Here is an 8,709-nt window from a genome sequence, read left to right as displayed (position 1 = left end):
TGCCCATATTTAACGTGTAGATGTAAAACTATCCCGATATTAGTCCATAAACTCGTGAGCAGACATACAGACAGCTGTAGTTCCGCAGGAGAGCCGCTCAAACTGACTTGGAAGTTTCAAATTGGATTGAAAGGCGCGACGGACAGTGCTCATTGGCAGGTTTTTCCGATGACGTTTATCTCAACCAATCAGGAGTGTTGTGGACTCATTCCAATCCTGCTTGTCTTGTCTGCCGTTGTATGGCTGGATTCCATTTCAAGTGCCGTAGCTTTTTACATACATTTTACGTTTTTTTTATTTGACAGTTATTTTTTACAGTTAACTATTTTAGTATACTATGAAAACTACTTTATTTACACAAAATCATTTTTGGGTATTTCTGCAATATATTACATTTTTTGTGAAGATGTATACATTTATTTAACATTTTAGAGATGTTTTATAATAAGATTTCTTTTTATTCTACAACAGTACAGAATACAGTTATTTTTTGTTTTTTTACATTTTGTTACATTAAATTTAAGGTTTTACTGCAACAAAAAAAAGAAAGTTGCCTTCATTTTACATGCAGTAAAATGATGTGTATTTTATGTGTTATTACATACAACGATAATTTCTCATCAAACCAATTTACAGAATAAAACCTTTATTTATTTTAAATAAAAGTAATTTACTGTATTTTTATGGTATTTACACGTAATATAGAAAAACAAGAAAGGTCTGTAAAATAATACAGTACATTTCTGTGAAAAAACTATTGTTAGGACCAAAAATATTGCATAATACATTTTTAATGCAGTCAGCTCATTTTATTTTTGCTAGAACAAGTGTTTAGTCTCAGAGTGGGAGGGATGCAGGCTGCTACAGGGACTGTTAAACACACACACACACCCTGACGACATGCACCACATATTTATTTGCTGGGTCATGAGGTTATCTTAACAAGGGTGTTTAATTTACCAGCCCATGTGTGTGTGTGTGTGTGTGTGCCCCTTCAATGATCTCGAGCTAATTAAGAAAAATATCAGATTTTTAATGTTGACTTTACATTCAGTTGGCAAATAAAAACGAATCAGATCTCTCCCCATTTTACAAAGCTAGCCTACGATACAGATGTACATTGCACAGCCCCGAGCTATATTTGTAACCCTCTAACCCCTGCAAAGCCAGACAGCTGCCCTGACGTTTTGAACAGAGTCTTTGTGTCTGATCCACAGTCATGAGTAAGACTGATGGAGAGTGATGTGAGTTGATGCTCTGTGTGAGGAACAACCTGGATGAGCAGCTGATAGAAACTCACCTGCTCCTCACCCACTGTGAAGCCTGGTCCGTTGAGATGCATGTATTATTCCTCTCCTTATGAAAGTTACCCTCTCTACTTCATTGGTGGGCTGCATACAAATGATCGGAAAACCATATCCTTTCATATTTTTGTTAAAGTAATAATTTCCAAAAGATCATCGATTTATCCCACTGAGGCTGCATTTAGTAATGTTATTGATTTCAGTCAGAGCTGTATACCAATCTATTTATCCAATCATCTGACATCTCCAGACAGGCATGCATCTCTTTTGGCAGTTAGTTTGAATTGATTTCATTCAGATGTTGGGTTTGGATAATACTGAAGTTGTATAGATGTGGATTTATAACAAGGTATTATGTGTCTATGTGTTTAATAATAGTATTTCCAATAGAACATTTGGATTTTTTTAAAACAATAGGAGCATGCTTGTTTGTTCTAAATATTAGTTTGTGTGTCCCTCTTTTCCGTAAGAAAGCGATCCGTAGGCCTTTGTATGATGTAGCAGAAAAATGACTCACTTATTTCCTTTTCCAGTTTCCTCAGCAGCTGGATCAAAGTGTTATCTGAGCTTTGCCTCTGATGCTTTTTATCACCTTGCTTGATACCGTCAGTCACACAATTTATTTATTTAATAGTTCCAGGCTGTGAAGGAATCAATAATGTTTTGCAGAGCAAGAAATCAATCTTAATTAGATGTATGGAAAGCGGTTTAAGCATCAGCTACAACCAGTCACAATTTGATTAGAAACATTTGAAAGGTATACTATACAGGGTTGACTCTACACACCCATACAAAAGCATCTACTCCGCATGCTCATCACAGGGACACCCTGAAGCTATATGCAATGTTCACATAGTCTTTAACTATAACTAACTTAAATATTAGGTCAGTGTGAGACCATTAAAACACACTGCTCCCTTTAAACTTACAAGATGTAATGCAATCATTAAACAATAATGTATGAAGGGAAGGCAGATAATGTTCACTGTTCTGCATAAAGAGAAATGTGTTGTGGTCGAGCAGTTATGTACCAGATAAGCTTCTATTAAGATACAATTCCCACACAATTAAAATGGTCTTAATAGAGATGTAGGGACAGTTTTTATCCTTTTTATGAGGAAGAGATAAGGCTGGAGCCAACACATTGCATGTAATAACCAACCATTACTGTTCAATTCTGGAAAACACAAGCGACTTCTTTTGGAGAGTTCTTTCAGTCAAGTGTTATATCACCCATCTGCGAGCATGCTGATGCCTTCTTTAGTTATTTTGTTAAGTGTTGCAATTTAAAGGTATTTTTGGATCCACTTGAGCCTCACCTGCTTGCTACTTAAAGTGTTTAATACCGGGATAAGACTTCTGACAGGTCTTAGAGCAGATTAGTGAACGTCTTGTATCCAGCTGTGGATGAATAGTGAGGAGAGGTGTTAAGAGGTTTCCAGTCCAACCATCTTAAGCTGAAAATGACATCATGCTGTCAATGGGAGGACAGGCAAAATATTATACAGTAACAGTGTCTCCATGTAGATGCAGATCCATGTAGAGTTTTTTTATTATAATGCCTGCTTTCAAAGGTCACATTAAAAAACAATAGGTTTCAGTTGTTGTTAGTGCGACTAATTACTTCCTGCAAACGTCTTAATTACTTTCTCCCATCCTAACCTCCTCTGTTTTTAGGCATAATTTCCAACACATATGAATTGTTATTCCTCACATGCAGAGGCAGGTGAAAGGGAGCCACCGTTTGACCTGATTATTATTAAATGAGGCCTGACAATTCTGTTTTTCAGAAGTTCATAAAATGGTTACATTTGTTGTCCTCCCTTCTTTTCTTGTCAGTAAACAGCATTGTACATTACAGCTAATGATGCAGTCATCAACATTCCTTAATAGCAGCAAAAAAAGGCAAGATGTTTTTCGTTTTGCTTAAAGAAAACTTAAAAAACATTTGCGGAAATGTTCAGTTTTCCTGTCCACACCACAGTGCAACAACAGTATTTTCAGATTGATTAATTTACTTGATTTAGTCAGGACCCTGAATAAACGCTACAACGACACATTTTGGTTTGATGTGTGGTTCTGCATTTATGATATAGGACACTGATGACATCTGAGCAGATTTGAGCAGATCAGCGCTTGATAAGAAAAAATCAACATGCACACACATGAGCTAAATGCTTACACTGGAAAAAAGATTCTGTTAAACCAGGCAGTTGAGTGGCAGTGAGGTTGTAGTACTTATTGTTGTGTGTGTAGAAATAAGGAGCCTGAGACACTTGGAGGCACCATTTATTCAAACGGCAGCACGTTCCAGCTGGAAGACCTTTCAGTGGGATCCTCTGAGCTGTGATGTGAGAGCTGATGTGTGCTGCAGGTGAAGGTTTGAGGCTGTGCTCACATGCTCTGCCTGGATAAGCCGTCATTACTCAAAGCTACAGCGCATCACTTCTTCTGCCGTAAATAAACACTATCCCTGACTCAGTGACTTTCAACCCTGCATATAATATAATCTTCTCAGGCGCATTAACATGTTTATGTAAAAGAAGAATCCGCTTGGACTGTTTGTGTTTTAGGAACAACACACTCTTTTGTCCTGAACATGCCTGTTGCCACGGTAACAGTGCAATATTCTGACACTAAGGTGGAGAATGTTTCTCTTCACAAATACACGTGATGATTGGTGGCGTGTTTCTGTGCACGTAAATACAAAACGGGTGATTTTGCTGCTCTTCTTCTTTGATTCTCTTCCTCTCTTTGCTTTCTAATTCCTTAATTCCTGTCTGGCTGTGTGTCGCAGTTTGAGCCGCTCCTCTGTCGCAGTGAATCCTCGCCGCCTGACTATGTGTGTGTGTGCCTCTGTTTCTGCTCTTCAGCTTCTCTCTTATATTTGCTGCAGTGCTTTGATTTCGAGTTGGAAGGCTTTAAACTCATAGTGACAACGAGAGGGCACACTTTCGCGCGCACACACACACACACACACACACACACACACACACACACACACACACACACACACACACACACACACACACACACACACACACACACACACACACACACACACACACACACACACACACACACACACACACACACACACACACACACACACACACACACACACACACACACACACACACACACACACACACACACGGGAACACACACTTAAAGCTGCTGTGTGTTTGAAAAAAGCTCAGCTGTACATGCATGTGTGTGTTTCTGCCACCTGAGGCTAAACCAGTTCTGTGGAGCAGTTTCAGTACTTAATGAGATGTCTCATCACATACACACATGCAGTATGAACACAACCTGAGTCTTTCCTCTCATGCCGACACTCACACATCAACAGAGTGTCAGAAGCTGTAGCATCAAAAGGGCTTGAGATCGAGTCTGAAGGGGTGACAGGAAATGATCCATGTCCAGGCTAGCTGCTGGTTACCATTCGATGCATTCATTAGAGAGTGAATTTGTCAGCATGCAGCATTGATCTGTCCACTTAATTGATGTGTGCATTGTTAACTCATCACTGGTAAGGTGGCCTATGGCTTTGTGATGCGCTTCTCTGCTCGATGGTGTTTAATGATGAAGGTAAGACACAAGGAGGAGAGCACAAGCGATAGTTTCCTGTTTCCTGGTATTTAACCTTGCTCATGACTGACATGCGCCCTGGTGAGTTATCAGATCACCACATTACGAAATTGAGCTGAGCCAAATGTGGGTTAGATATGCTGTCAAGTGTTTCAGTGAGGACATGCAGGGCGGGGGGTTTAACTGCCCTGCAAGACCCTGGACTCTGATCTCAGACAGGTGGAAAATTATCCCCAGAAGCAATCTTTGAGTAAGGACTGGAGTAATGGAAAAGGAAAGGAGATAGCGGTGGACCACACGTGGCGAGCTAGTGCTTAAGAGACCTTATTTGTAACGTGTGTTTGATGCCGTTTCGCTGATGTGTTTTTGACATATCATGAAATGTTTGCTTTCACACCATGGTGATCCAAATGTTTTGCTATTTAAACATCTGACCATAGCATGCTTTTAAGCATACATTTTATTTCTTGATTAAAATCTATAAGTTTGATAAATTTTTTGTGCAGAAAAAGAATTGAATTGTGTTTTATGGAGAGGATCCTGATGGTGCTGATTGACAAGGATCCTAAGAGAGGGATAGGGGGGACGTCCCGTCTGACGGAGACGCTGTAGCCCCTCCTCCTCGTCTGTTCTCTCTTTATTCAGGCAGGAGGATTACAGCAAAGAAAGCAGCAAAGCAAGCACTGAAGGGATTATGGAACAGCAGCAAAGGTATCAGAGCCGCCCCTCAGCACAGCAGCGGACCCCTGTGGCCCGTGTAAGAGACTCAGGCCTGGGTTAGAAATAGTTGCTCCTCTGCCAGCTGCTGCCACACAGCTCTGCCATCATCCCACAGAGCTTCTTCAGTTTTGACACGCAGAGCTGCCAAGACTTCCCAGCTCTCCCTAGTGGCTATTTGCTGTTCATTTGGACCTTCGTAAAGCAGACACAGGGATGAGCAAAGACAAAGCCACACAGGGGATTTGAACTCTGGCTCTCATTTATGGATTAGAGGCAGGACTTATTAAACAGTTTCAGTCTGAGATCCAAATAAGACTTTTGGTCCATGACCTCCTGACCCTGGGAAATGAAAACGTTTGCTTCTGCTGTGATGTTGAGACCCCCATCAAAGCAGGTCCTTGACCTTTATGAGGAAAGAATCAGCTGAAAGAGGCAGAGCTACAAGTCATGGCTTTATCTGGAGGTGGCCCAATGCTGGGAGCTTCTCTCTTGCGGCTTTCACACCAGCGCTTTTCCCTTTCTAGCTCCGAGCTAGAGCTTTTCTGGTTCAGCTCCGGTTTCCCTTTTCTGCTCCCGCTCTGTTCACACCGCCCAGCACCCGACTGGTGCTGCCGCTGCTGCGTCATGACGTCACCGTTTACATCGCTGATTTGCTCCCCAACGGCATTACGGCGCTCACAACAACGGGGAACTGCGTCGGGTCGATGATCGTGTTGCTTTTAATCACACGAAGCCAGAATAAATTGAATAACGACTTCTCCAACCTTATACTTTGCTCAGCCTCCAGAGTGCCGTGGTTCATTGTTTATTAATGTGTTTCTGCGGCATTTACCGACCGCTGCAGTGTTGGCTGCTCTTCTACGGGAGTTTATTCTCCTCCGTTAGCTCCCGGTTAGCTCACACTGCAGCGGCCGCTCTAAAGTATTCACTGTCCGACTCACACAAGCAGCTGATACATATCCCCAGTTCCCCTTAGCCTAAGTGAATGTGTGTCAGTCTGAATTGACGCTGTTTGGTATCACAACGCTGTTATGAAAGTTTCTCTGGTATAAAATGGGTGATGTTAGCATAGCAACCGAAGCCAAACTGACTACTTGCTATTGCTATCCTATTGTGGCATAAACCGTTTTCTACAGGCACATTTTACCGGCGTATTTTTATTATGATTCTACTTGTGATAGTCGGACACGACAACCTGTGCAGTCCCATGTATTGATCCATCCGATAGCTGCTATAATACAAAACAAAACGTCTGCCTCTCTCCACAATGATCAATAACAGTGAACGGATGGTCAAAGTAAGGTACAAATAAACAGAATCACACGAAGCCTGGTTAGTGTTGCCTGACTTTATAAAGTGTGATTATAAGCACTACTGCTTGTAGGCAGGCATGACAGTCGACCCATGTTCAGGGGAGGTGGGTTTAGTTTCCTGCACGCCTCGACGTAAGAGAGACGTAAGCGACGCCACCTCTTAGCTCCGAAGCTCTTGCCTCTAGACCGACAATTTTTTGGAGCTGGAAGTGAACCGGATTCCGGATCTAAGAGCCGGCGCCGCTGCGGTGTGAACAGGAAAAACCGGCGCTTTTCAGGCTCCAGCTCCGAGCCGGAGCTGAAAAAGCGCTGGTGTGAAAGGGGCCAGAGAGGAGCTGGCTGGAGGCTGACTATTTCTGTCGCTCAATTATATGAAGCGCGCACTGTAACTTTAACTGCAACGATAATTCAAATAATACATTGGTTGACTGTCATTTAAAATAGTTGCAGACGTTTATTTTGCAAACAGTACTCCAAATAAGTCAATTGTTAAATGTTTATTTTCTAATAGTGTACTGAATATACAGTATTAAGGGTAGGACACATTGAGCAATTTGATGACATCAACTTCATTTTAGGAAATGTTTTTGTGACATTTTACCCCAGATTAACAATTGATTGAGAAATAATTGTATTATCTAGATGTATCTGTAATCATTAAAAAGAAAAAAAACAACAGATCAATCAATAGCAGACCTGGATGTCTAAAAAAATACATTTCACTTTTTTTGTGAGGCTTTAACGATACATAATTGATTTTCTTTGTTTCTTTTTCTCAAGTGACTGTCACTTTACAATAAATGTTCTCTAAATATAATATATTTTGCCATGGGACTAATCTGTTTTTGTAAATACAGTAGGTAGCTGTCCATTTATGTCCTAGTTATTACAGCATAAATATTCATGTGAAACACAAACGAGAGGCCTCATTAGAGAGGACTTCACACTCTGTAGTTGTTGTGTTTAATGCACACCAATCATTGACAGTCTGCATCTTGCACACAGCGTGACATCGTGTGAAGCAACAGGAAATATATGCTTGGATTTAATGTTTCACTTGACTTTTAAATAGTTATTGAAGCAAGGGTACCAACATAAGCATTATTTTGCATAGAACAGATGGGCAGTTGCAGATGTAACCTATACCAAATGTACATAAACTGAGGAAAGACAGCTGGGTGATTGGTGGAAATAGCCTTGATAATCTCAATTAGAATTTTTAAAAAGGCAGGTTTCCACTCAGCTAAAATCCTCTGTTGAATGTTGTGAATTAAGACCCCATTATGTTTATTTGTGGTGAAATCAGCAAACCAATCAAGGTCATACAGTAGCAGGCAGACTGTCATCTTCTCTATTCACATATGCAAATGTGATTATATCGTTATTAATCAAAGCAGTCACTCAAGTCAGATAACAAGCGGGTCGTTACATCCGTTGTTTCCCCTGTAATTTAATATGATGACAAAGAGCTATTCTTATAACCTGGCACCATATCAACAGTTTCTATCCCCGGTCTCTTGCAGTCTAGCAGTTTACAAAGTGTTGATAAGCATATCGTACATGGCTTAGGACGGTGATGCATTTGACTAGATCCACACAGGACCTGAAGAATATCTTCGAGGGTGTTACACAGTCACAAGATGCAGGAATACCGGTTCAGAGCAGTATAATGTTTCGATTAGCTGAGGCCCACGTCAGAAATGATCATGCCTGTCATATGCCTATCTCCATAGAGGCTGAATCATCATGTTAGTCCTGATGCTCTTCTAGCTAATCATACA

Source organism: Gymnodraco acuticeps, unplaced genomic scaffold, assembly GCF_902827175.1.
Source record: "Gymnodraco acuticeps unplaced genomic scaffold, fGymAcu1.1, whole genome shotgun sequence".
Lineage (NCBI taxonomy): Eukaryota > Metazoa > Chordata > Actinopteri > Perciformes > Bathydraconidae > Gymnodraco > Gymnodraco acuticeps.
The sequence above is the reverse complement of the archived record's forward strand: the minus strand, read 5'-3'. Positions refer to the sequence as shown.